Source organism: Leopardus geoffroyi, chromosome C2 (assembly GCF_018350155.1).
Source record: "Leopardus geoffroyi isolate Oge1 chromosome C2, O.geoffroyi_Oge1_pat1.0, whole genome shotgun sequence".
Classification (NCBI taxonomy): Eukaryota; Metazoa; Chordata; class Mammalia; order Carnivora; family Felidae; genus Leopardus; species Leopardus geoffroyi.
The window spans coordinates 87820650-87833679 of NC_059333.1; the positions used below are offsets into that span (position 1 = coordinate 87820650).

Below are 13030 nucleotides of genomic sequence, written 5' to 3' on the forward strand. Positions count from 1 at the left end.
AATCTCTGGGTTATGATATAGTGTTCCACTTAAGTGAGGTCATGACAGAGTAGGGGGTGGGGAAAGGATCAAAGAAAAGTGGGTGGGGAAAGAAACCAAAAGCCAAACAATCCTCTTTCCCTTATTCTTTACCCCCATGTCTTTCAGCAAGAAGACCTGGGAGTGGACAAGGGTGTGTATTGGTTGTGGGAAGGGGATGTTAAGGCAACAGACTTCCTGACCTCACTTGCTGCCCTAGTTTCTGGCCTTCAACGTTTGCATCTGGAGAGCCAGGGCTGGGGGAGGGGCGGGAAGTGGGGAAGGTCTAGGGGGTCTGGAGGAGGGTCTTGCTTTGCCCTTTCCCCTCGTAAAATTCAGGCTCCCCTGCCACTTTCTTGGCTCAGAGAGAGGCCTGGGGATTCTAAAAATGAGAGGGAATGATAAGAGAGATAAACCATTAAGAACTATATAAATATGCATCTTAAATAGGCCAAAGAAATTAATTGTAGAGAACCTCTGATATAAACAGGGCAGAAAGGAAGTGAGGGAACGGAGGGTGGCTCCTGTCCTCGGGGAATGATGGGAATGGGGAAGGAGAAGAAAGTGGCGAGGAGAGAGAAAGAGGCTCCTCCCCTCATCCACCACCTTCTCCTCAGCTCCTCTCAAATAACATCCAGGAGAGCAGGTTATCTACCCCACTTCTCTCTCTGCAAATGTCAGATGGTTCTGAGCAGGCCCCACAAGATAGGAGGAAGCTGCTCCCTTGGGAAGAGCAGGGGTGGGACAGGCCCAGGTTGGGGATGAAGGAGGGAAGGAGGGGCAGTTGGGCTGGCTGGTCCCTGTCCCCTTTATCCTGGTTGCTCCCTACTTACCTGAGCCTCCACAGAGATCCCTCATTGAGCCTGGGAGTGAGAAAGGCATGTGCCAATGTTAAACAAAAGTTAAAAGGATGAGAGGGTAGAGAATTACTAGCATGTATAGCTGAGCCAGCTCACCTTCTCACTGTCACGGAGAAGCCCTTTGGGGGTTAGCCCTCCCCCCCTCCACCACCACCCAGGGAAGCTGTGCATGCGCTGGGCTGTGGGTCCCATCAGAAGGTGGAGGTTTTGTCTGTCCCATCTGTGGTGGGAAAGGGAGGAAGGGAGGAAGATCAGGAACTGGTGGGAGGCCCAAGATAAGGTAGCCTGTCATCTCAGTCAGGTCCTCCCTGGAGGCTGGGCTCCCCTGGGGACCCCTCAGGATCCTCTGAGTTGCTCAGTTCAGAAGTGGAAATGATCCTGGGTAGGTGGGAGCTGGGTCAGGGAAAGAGGAAATGCTCACCACGCAAGGTGTGTTCTGTCATGGTCAGACAAAAAGACTTCAGAGTGATCAGGCCCAGGGACCATGAGAATGGCCTGGGGTGAGAAATGGACAGGGAGAGAATGGGTGCTCTGCACAGAGCTGCGGCTCTGGCTAGACATGTTGTTGCTGCCTCTGGAGTTGGCAAACCACAGGTTCTGTGGGCTCTGACTCTCAAGGCTGGGGCTAGTGTGGGCATGTCGGGGAAAGACGCCCCCAATGCCTGAAGGGCTCAGATGGCCCATCCTGCCAGGTGGGAAGGCCTGGGGAGGCATGGGGAACCACCGCTGGGTCCCCCCTGGCCATCCCCATCCACACAGACCCAGGTACAGGAAGTGAGTTGGAGCCGAATGCCCAGCCTTTCTGCTGCTGGTAGTTCTGCATCTCTAATGCGGCTTTGTGTGGGACCATCCTGAGGAACTTCAGCACTTGCTGTTTCTAAGACAGCAGCTGTTTCTTCTGCATCTCCGTGAATGCCTCATGAGTCAGGCACTTTTCAGTGAGCTGGAGGTAACTGGTGATGTTTTCCTGGTCTGGTCGGGACACCAAGAGCCGGGTGCACACTTTGCCCATCACTGGTATAAACTGGCTGGGGATGTCTCCATTGCCAATGGGAGCCTTCGCTGGCTCACTGCCATCAGTGGGAGCTGGAGTATAGCTCTTTTTATTCTTGATAAAAGCCCTCAACAAAGTAGGGATAGAGGGAACATACCTCAACATCATAAAGGCCATATACAAAAGACCCACAGCTAATACAATCCTCAATGGGGAAAAACTGAGAGTTTATCCTCTATGGTCGAAAACAAGGCAGGGATGTCCACTCTCACCACTGTTATTTAACATAGTCTTGAAATTCCTAGCCCTAGCAATGAGACAACAAAAAGAAATATAAGGCATGGATATATAAAGCATGGAAATATAAAGCATGGAAGAAGTCAAACTTGACTATTTGCAGATGACACGATACTCTATCTAGAGAACCCAAAAGACTCCACCAAAAACCAGCCAGAACTGGGGCACCTGCGTGGCTCAGTTGGATAAGCGTCCGACTTAGGCTCGGGTCATAATCTCATGGTTCGTTGGTTTGAGCCCTGCGTCAGACTCTGTGTTGACCGCTCAGAACCTGGATCTTGCTTCATATTCTGTGCATCCCTCCCTCTTTCTCTCTCTGCCCCTCTCTCTCAAAAATAAGTAAACATTTAAAAAAAAAAAAAACCCCATCCAGAACCGATATACGATTTTAGCAAAGTCATTGTACAGAAATCTGTTGCATTTCTATATACCAATAATGAAACAGCAGACAGAGACATCAAGGAATTGATCCCTTTTACAACTGTAACTACAATTCCAAAACCTATATAAGACATCTAGCAATAAACCTAACCAAAGAGGTAAAAGATCTATATACTCTGAAAACTATAGAAAACTTATGAAAGAGATTGAAGAGGACACAAATAAACGGAAAAACATTCCATGCTCATGGATTGGAAGAACAAACATTGTTAAAGTGTCTATACTACCCAAAGCAATCTACACATTTAATAAAATCCTTATCAAAATATCACCAGCATTTTTCACAGAGCTGGAATAAACAATCCTAAAATTTATATGTAACCACAAAAGACCCCAAATAGCAAAAGCAATCTTGAAAAAGCAAAACAGGGGCGCCTGGGTGGCGCAGTCGGTTAAGTGTCCGACTTCAGCCAGGTCACGATCTCGCGGTCCGTGAGTTCGAGCCCTGCGTCAGGCTCTGGGCTGATGGCTCAGAGCCTGGAGCCTGTTTCCGATTCTGTGTCTCCCTCTCTCTCTGCCCCTCCCCCGTTCATGCTCTGTCTCTCTCTGTCCCAAAAATAAATAAACGTTGAAAAAAAAAAAAAAAGAAAAAGCAAAACAAAGCTGGAGGCATCACAATTCCGGACCTCAAGCTATATTACAAAGCTGAAGTGATCAAGACAGTACGGTACGGGCACAAGAACAAGTACATAGGTCAGTGGGACATAATGGAAAATTCAGAAATGGACCCACAACTCTATAGTCAACTAATCTTTGGCAAAGCAGGAAAGATTATCCAATGGAAAAAGGTCAGTCTCTTTAACAAATGGTGTTGGGAACAACTGGACAGCAACGTACAGAAGAATGAAACTGGATCACTTTCTTACACCATACGCAAAAATAGATTCAAAATGGTGAAACACCTAAATGTGAGACAGAAAATCATCAAAATCCTAGAGGAGAACACAGGCAGCAACTGCTTTGGCATCAGCCATAGCAACTTACGAGACATGTCTCTCAAGGCAAGGGCAATGAAAGCAAACATTAACTGTTGGGACTTCATCAAGATAAAAAGCTTCTGCACTTTCACTTTTTTTTTCTGAGAAAAAAGGTCAGAGAAAAGACAAATACCATATGATTTCACTTATACGTGGAATTTAAGAAACAAAATAAATGAAAATAGGGGAAAGGGAAAAAAAGAGACTCATTTATAGAGAACAAACTGAGTGTTGCTAGAGGGAAGGTGGGTAGAAGTGAATGATGGGTATTAAGGAGGGCACTTGTGCTGAGCACTGGGTGTTATACGTAAGTGATGAATAACTAAATTCTACTCCTGAAACTAATATTACACTATATGCTAAATAACTAGAATTTAAATAAAAACTTGAAACATTAAAAAAAAGAATTTTTAAAGAGATTATGTCATTGATTTGTTCATAAAAATGATGAGGTTTGATATATTCAAAGGGCAGTTTATTTGGATGAGAATCTCACTTGAATTTATTTTTTCCATTTCTTTTAAAGATTTTTTTTGATGTTTATTTTTGAGAGAGACAGACAGAATGTGAGTGGGTTGGGGCAGAGAGACAGGGAGGCACAGAATCTGAAGCAGGCTGCAGGCTCCGAGCTGTCAGCACAGAGCCCAACGCGGGGCTCGAACTCATGAGCTGTGAGATCATGACCTGAGTTGAAGTTGGACACTCAACTGACTGAGCCAACCAGGTGCCCCTGTTTTCTCCATTTCTAAAAAATTTTATTTATTTATTTTGAGAGAGATAGAACTAGCAGGGGAGGTGCAGAGAGAGTGGGAGACAGATAATTCCAAGCAGGCTCTGCATTGTCAGCGTGGAGCCCTATGAGGGCTTGAACTCACAAACTGTGAGATCGTGACCTGAGCTGAAATCAAGAGTAGGTTGTTTAACTGAGCCACCCAGGAACCCCTATTTTTTCTATTTTTTTAAATAAAAAATTTTAAATGTTTACTTATTTATTTTGAAAGAAAGGGGGAACACAAGTGGGGAAGGGCAGAGAGAGAGAGAGAGAGAGAGAGAGGGAGAGAATCCCAAGCAGGCTCCATGCTCTCAGTGCAGAGCCCAATGTGGGGCTCGATCTCACAAACCATGAGATCATGACCTAAGCCAAAGTCGGATGCTTAACTAAGTGAGTTATCTAGGCGCCCCTATTTTTTCCGTTTTTAATCTGCATGCTCTTTGGGTATTTTTCATAGCTTTTATAAACCTTTTCAAATGTACATTACAGAGAATAATCAATGAACCCTCATATACTCAGCATACCATTTTCGGTAATTATCAAGCCATACTTTACTTGCTTTATCTTTTCTTTTTCTTTTTGCTCTCCCACCCTCCCTTACTTCCTTTTATCCTTTTCTCACTTGTCTCAAGCATTTTAAGAAGATCACAAGTCATTTCAGTCCTATGTAATTTTCTATAGAATATGGACATTTTCACACCTAATAAAAAGAACATTAATTCCTCAGTATCATCAAAGACACAAATTTCTGTTCTCCTAACTATCATTTTTCAGTTGGTTTGTTCAAAAACAAGATCCAATAAAGCCCATAATGAAAACTAGTTGTCATGTTTATATAGTCTCAATTAAGTCAGAGAAATCCCCTTCCCACATTTTTCATATCATTGATTTATGAAAGATGAATTTTTTACTTTCATATATTCAAAATTTGTTACAAACAGAACTCCAAAAATTTGTACTTTAAGGAATATTTCCAGCTCTTAGTCTTTGCCAGTTTACAAAAAGCAGGAAGAATTTCAAAACACAATAACCAGTCTTATGGGGTGGGGATGTGGAGAGAGAATTACTCTGTTTCTATTAATTTATTTGGCTTCATGATATTAAGCAGAGAGGGAAATCTCATTTTTCAAGGAGAAACTAAACATTATTCAGTGCAGCATAAGTCATTCTGTCACATTTTCCTAGCTTATCACTATTAACCCTTCTTCCTTCTCTGGTTGCTTCATTTTTACATCTATAAGGACCTCTGAAAATTAAAGGTTAAATGCAAATCAAGATAAATTGAGACTGAGATTTTCAGTTCCCTATCTTGCCTTCTTCCTTATGAACTAAATCCTGACTTGATGTGAGGCCAAAATGTATTTTCCAGACTTCCTTGAAGATAGAGGTAGTATTAAAATAGGTCTGGCCAATAAGAAGTAAGCACAGTTAGTTGTGAGGAGGAAGCAAGGAAACCTTTTAAAAAATGGAGACAAAACAGTTCACAGAGAAAGAAATAGAGATGGCCCTTAAATATATAAAAAAATGCTCAAGTTAATCCATAATAATATAAATACAGATTAAAGCTATCCTGAGCTATCATTTCTCACTGTCAGGTTGACATAAATCCAAAAAATTGAAAATGAACTCTTTCAGAGAGGTTTATGGGGAAACAGGTGATTTCATGAATGCAAAATGATACAACACCTGGGGGAAGATCTGGACAATACTAGCAAAATTACAGATAAATTTGCCATTTGATTGATACATCCCACTTCTCGAAATTTACACTTAAAACATACCAACCCAAATATGAAGTCACACATGCACAAGATGTGTGTGTGTGTGTGTGTGTGCATGCGTGAGTGTGTGTGTTAGCCTCTTCCTGAGTTTCTTAAATCATATTTGATTATTGAAGCAAAAATCATAACGTTATCTAAAGTGGTGCACACTGTGTGTAAAGGAAATACATAAGATGACTCTTTTTAAAAAGTGGAGAGGGCAAAGGGACCTAAATGAAATAAGGTTTCTACATTTCCCATGAAGTGGTAAAACATTCATACCAGTAAGCTATGGTAACTTGCATATGTATATTCTAATAAAAGAACAAATACTAAGAAATCCATACAATGTAATATACTAAAAGAACCCTTCAAATCAATCAAGATGGAATCCTATGTGTCTAATTAATCCATAGGAAGGTAGGAAAAGACAAACAGGAATGAGATACAGAGGAAACAAACAGAAAACAAGTAATAAAATGGCGCTTAAGCCCTTACATATCAATAATTACTTTAAATGTGAGTGGTTTAAATATATCATTAAAAGATTGGCAGTATGGATTAAAATTTTTTTTTGATCTAGTGTGAGGTAAATGGGTGAAAGGGAGATGGAGATATAAGCTTCCAGTTATGGAATAAGTAAGTCAAGGGGATAAAAGGCACAGCACAGGAAGTATAGTCAGTTGTATTTCAATAGTGTTGTATGGTGACAGAAGGTAGCTATACTTGTGGTGAGCATAGCATAATGCATAGAGATGTTGAATCGTTATGTTGTGCATGTGAAACTAATGTAACATTGTGTGTCAACTATACTAAAATAAAATAAAATAAAATTTGATCCAACAGTATGCTGCTTATAAGAAACTGACTTCAAATTCAAAGGCATACACAGAGGCTGAAACTGAAAGAGAAAGTAAAATGACCAAAAAAATATTTATTTGATTATTTTGGTAAACTTTTGCTAACATTATTTAGTGACATTTTATTCCAAATTTTTATGGAGAGTGCAAATTCAAAATTGTTTTTATTTTCTGCCAAAGTCTTTGATCCATTTTTAAATTATTTTTTCCAGCTTTGTTGAGAGATAATTGATATATAATATTCTGTAAGGTTAATGTGTACAACATGATGATTTGCTATATGTATATGTCACAAAATGGCTGCCACAAGATGGTTAGCTAACACATCTATCACCTCACATAGTTACCATTTTATTTTTTGCATGTAGCAAGCATTTTTAAGATCTACTCTCTTAGCAACTTTCAAGTATACAATACAGTATTGTTGACTGTAGTCACCATGCTGTACATTACATCACCAGAACTTATTTATCAGTGAAAATTTATTTTATCAGTGAAAATTTTATCAGTGAAAATTTTGTCAGTGAAAATTTGTACTCTTCGACCACCTTCAGCTACTTCCCTCATCACTTCCCCACTGGTCCCTGGAAAGCACCAATTTATTCTCCATTTCTAGAAGTCTGTTTTTTTTTTTTTTTTTTTTTAGATTCCACATATAAGTGAGATCGTATAGTATTTATCTTTCTCTGTCTGACTTAACTTACTTTGCATAACACATTCAAAGGTCATCCATGTTGTCACAATAGCAGAAGTTCCTTCTTTTTTATGGCTGAATAATATTCCATTGTGTATATATGCCACAGATTCTTTATCCATCATCCATGGATGGACACTTAAGTTGTTTCCATGACTTGGCTTTTGTAAATAATGCTGCAGTGAACATAGTAGTGTAAATATCTCTTCAAGACAGTGATTTCATTTCCTTCAGATGTATACAAAGAAGTGGAATTGTTGGATGATATGATAGCTCTATTTTTAACTTTTTGAGGAACCTCCATGGTGTTTTTATAGTGGCTACACCAATTTATATTCCCATGAGCAGTGTACAAGTGTTCCCATTTTTGTAAATACATGTAGCGCTTGTTATCTTTTTTTTGATAATAGCTATTCTAACAGGTGCAAAGTTATAGCTCTTTGTGATTTTGACTTACATTTCACTGATAATTAGTGATGTTGAGCAACTTTTCATATACTTTTTGGCCACTGTATATCTTTCTTTTGGAAAAATGTCTCTTCAGGTCTTTTGTCCATTTTCAAATCAGATTGTTTTTTTTTTTTCTATTGAGATGAGTTCCATATATATTTTCTAATATTAACCCCTTATTAGATAGAAGGGTTTGTAAAGATTTTCTCCCATTACATAGGTTTCCTTCCCATTTTGTTGGTATTTTCTTTTACTGTGCAGAAGTTTTTTAGTTTGATGTATTCCCACTTGTTTATTTTTGCTTTCATTGCTTAGTTTTGGTGTCATATAAAAAAATTGTCAAGATCAATGTGAAAGACTTTGCTACCTATGTTTTCTTCTAGTTTTATGGTTTCAGGGCTTACATTAAAGTTTTAATCCATTTAAAGTTAACTTTTGTGAGTGATGTAAAAAAGAGGTTTAGTTTCATTCTTTTGAATGTGAATATCCAGTTTTCCCAGCACCATGTATCAAAGAGACTATTTTTTCCCTAGTGAGTATTCTTAGCTACATTGTCAAATATTAGTTGATTATAAATGCATTGGCTTATTTCTGGGTTCTCAGTTGTGTTCTATTGGTCTTTGTGTCTGTTTTTATGCCAGTATCTGGTTTTTGTTTACATTTTCTTGAACTGCCATATTTTTTTGTTTTTATTTTTAATTCCAATTAGTTAACATATAATTTTATGTTAGTTTCAGGTGTACAATATAGTGATTCAACACTTCCGCATATCATCCTATGCTCATCATGACAAGTGCACGCCTTAATCCCCAACACCTATTTAACCTATCTTCGCACCCTCTCCCCTCTGGTAACTATCAGTTTATTCTCTATAATTAAGAGTCTGTTTCTTGATTTGTTTTTCTCTTTCTCCCTTTTTTTCCCTCCTTTGCTTGTTTTGTTTCTTAAATTCCACATATGAATGAAATCATATGGTATTTTTCTTTCTCTGACTGACTTATTTTGCTTAGCATTATACTCTCTAGCTCCAGCCACGTCATTGAAAATGGCAAGATTTCATTATTTTTTATGGCTGAATAATATTCCATTGTGTATACCACAGCTTCTTTATCCATTCATCAATTGATGGACACGTGGGTTGCTTCCATATTTTGGCTATTGTGAATAATGCTGCCATAAATATATAGGTGTATGTATCATTTGAATTACTGGTCTTGTATTCTTTGGATAAATACCCAGTAGGGAGATTTCTAGATCATGAGGTAGTTCTATTTTTAACTTTTTGAGGAACCTCCATACTGTTTTCCAGAGTGGCTGTACCAGGTTACATTCCCATCAACAGGGCACAAGTGTTCCTTTTTTCTCCATAGCCTTGCCAACACCATTGCTTCCTGGGTTGTTGATTTTAGCCATTCTGACAGGTGTGAAGTGATATCGCATTGTAGTTTTGATTTGCATTTCCCTGATGATAAATGATGATGAACATCTTTTCAGGTGTCTTTTGGCAATCTGGATGTCTTCTGTGGAGAAATGTCTGTTCATGTCTCCTGCCCATTTTTAAGTTGGATTATTTGTTTTCTGGGTGTTGAGTTTGATAAGTTCTTTATATGTCAGTAACAGTTTGATTACTATAGCTTTATGATATAGCTTGAAATCAGGAAGCATAATGCCTCCAGCTTTGTTCTTCTCTCTGAAGATTTCTGTGGATAGTCAAGGCCTTCCTCCATACAAATTTAGGATTTTTTTTTTTGATTTCTATAAAAAAATTGCCATTAGAATTTTCATAGGGATTGCATTGAGTCTATAGATGTAATAGATGGTTTAGGCAGTATAGACACTTTAACAATATTCTTCTGGTCCATGAGCACGAGTTATCTTTCCACTGATTTGTATCTTCTTTAATTTTTTTCATCAATGTCTTATAGTTTTCAGTGATCAGATTTTTTCATCTTCTTGGTTAAGTTTATTACTAAGTGTTTTATTATTTTTGATGCTATTGTGGATAGGATTGTTTTCCTTGTTTTTTCTGGTTTTTCATTGTTAGTGTATAGTCTGACTAAATGTTTGTCAATTTTATCTTTTCAAAGAACCAACTCTTAACTCTCGTTAATCTTTTCTATTATTTTATTATTCTCTATCTCATTTATTTCTGCTCTAATGTTTAGTATTTCATTCCTTATGCTAATTTTGGGCTTAGTTTGTTCTTTTTATGGTGCCTTGAGGCACAATGTTAGGTTGTTTGAGATCTTTTTCTTTTCTTTTTAAAAAAAAATTTTTTTTTCAACGTTTATTTATTTTTGGGACAGAGAGAGACAGAGCATGAACGGGGGAGGGGCAGAGAGAGAGGGAGACACAGAATCGGAAACAGGCTCCAGGCTCTGAGCCATCAGCCCAGAGCCCGATGCGAGGCTCGAACTCACGGACCGCGAGATCGGGAGATCGTGACCTGGCTGAAGTCGGACGCTTAACCGACTGCGCCACCCAGGCGCCCCTCTTTTCTTTTTTTAAAGTAGTCTTCATGCCCAAGGTGGGGTTTGAAATCACAATCTTGGGATCAGGATTTGGGAGGGGTACCTGCGTGGCTCAGCTGGTTAAGCGTCTGACTTCAGCTGAGGTCATGATCTTGTGGTTCACGAGTTTGAGCCCTGTGTCAGGTTCTGTGCTGACAGCTCAGAGCCTGGAGCCTGCTTTGGGTTATGTGTCTCCCTCTCTCTCTGCCCCTTCCCCACTCATGCTCTGTCTCTCTTTCTCAAAAATAAATAAACATTAAAAAAAAAAAAAAAGAGTTGGATGCTCTACTGACTGAGCCAGACAGGTGTTCCAAGATTTTCCTTTTCCTTAATGTAGGCATTTATAGCTATAAACTTTTATCTTAGATTTGCTTTTGTTGCATCCCATAAGTTTTGGTATGTTGTGTTTCTATTTTTGTCTCAAGATATTTTTTAATCTCTTTTGATTTCTTCTTTGATCTACTGGTTGTTCAGGAATGTGTTGTTTAATATCAACATATTTGTGAATTTTCCAGCTTTCCTCCTGTTATGATTTCTAGTTTCATACCATTGTGGTCAGAAAAGATACTTCATGTAATTTTTATCTTCTTAAATTTGTTGAGACTTGTTTTGTGACCTAATATATGGTCTATCCTAGAAGATGTTCCACTTGCACTTTGGAAAAATGTGTATTCTGCTGCTTTGGAATGAATGTTCTGTATATGTCTGCTAGGTCCATTTGGTCTATAGTGCTGTTCAAATCTGCAGTCTCCTTTTTGATTCTCTGTCTGATCTATCCATTGTTTAGAGTGGGGTGTTAAAGTCCCAACTATTACTGCATTGCTGTTTATTTCTCATTTTTGTTCAGTTAATATTTGCTATATATATTTAGGTGCACTGATGGGTACAAGAATATTTACAAATGTTATATCTTCTTTATGAATTGACCGCTTTATCATTATATAGTGACCATCTTTGTCTCTTTTGACCATTTTTAAATTTTATTATTATTATTATTATTATTATTGTTATTATTATTATTATTATTTTTGAGAGAGAGAGGAGAGACAGAGTGCGCATGTGTGCATGAGCAGGGCAGGGGGAGAGGGAGAGAGAATCTTAAGCAGGTCCCACACCCAGCATGGAGCCTGTTGAGTGGCTCAATCTCATGACCATGAGATCATGATCTAAGCTGATATCAAGAGTTGGATGCTCAACCAACTGAGCCACCCAGGCCCAGGCACCTCCTTTCCATTTTTTAACTTAAAGTCTCTTTTAGTAAAGTCTAGCTCTTCTTTTTTTTGGTCAATATTTGCTTGGAATAAATATCTTTTTCCATCCCTTCACTCTAGCCTACATGTGACCTTAAAACTATAGTGAATCTCTTGTAGGCAACATATCATTGGATCTGTTTTTCTTAATCCACTCATCCATTCTATGTTTTTTGATTAGAGAATTTAATCCATTTATGTTAAAGTAATTATTGATAGTTAAGGACTTATTATTTCCATATTGTTAATTGTTTTCTGGCTGTTTTGTAGACCCTTTGTTCATTGCTTCCTCTCTTCTGTCTTCCTTTGTGATTTGATGAGTTTTGGTGGCAATATGCTTTGACTTCTTTGTCACAATGTTTTGTGTATCTAAGATAAGTTTTTTCTTTGTGGTTACCATGAGGCTTACATAAAATATACAATTATAGCATCCTCTTTTAAACTGATAGCAATAATTTGTAGAATGCATATTATGTGCCTGTGTTTTGCTACTTACTGGGGAAGGCAAAGTTGAATAAAAGAAAGCCCCCACCCATGAAAAGCTGATAGTCTTTTGGGTTAGACAAATATTCTCTGGGCTGGTGAGTCCACGGTGAAAGGGCTTCTTGGAAAATTGGCCGGAATTAGCCATGTGGTAAAGAGGGGAGAATTTATTGGCCAGAGAGAATGCACGTACAAAGGAAATGAGAAACAACATGTTTTGGCATTTCTGGAAGAAAGGGTTACATTTGAAGGTGGATGTGTTCTTACACTGAAGAAATGGAACAGTGACCAAGTATGGGAGGGTTTTGTTTATCTAACCAAGAAGCTTAGAGTTTATCCTGTAGCCAGTAGGAACCTATTGATAAACAGTAGCATAAAATTCAGATTTGCATTTTACCAAGAACAGTATGGAATAGGGGTTGCTTCCCTGGAGGTAGAGAGAAGAGTTAAAAGCTATGGCAATGTTCTAGGTGACCAATGATAAAGACTCTAAAACAGGGTAGTAGCATTAGGGATGGAGGAATCAACACAAATTCAAGAAATATTTAGGAGGTAAAACTGTCACAACTTGGTGACAATAGGATGTTTGGAGGTGAGGAAGAAGAAACAGCACAGACAGAATTCCCAGTGTCTGCCTTGTGTGACTAATTGAATGGTAGATTAA

General features: G+C 38.6%; 1 pseudogene; it reads right to left on the minus strand.

The window, feature by feature from the left end:
- Positions 1-1276: 1276 nt before the first annotated feature.
- Positions 1277-2045, minus strand: LOC123610353 (annotated as a pseudogene).
- Between the last annotated feature and the right edge of the window lie 10985 nt (positions 2046-13030).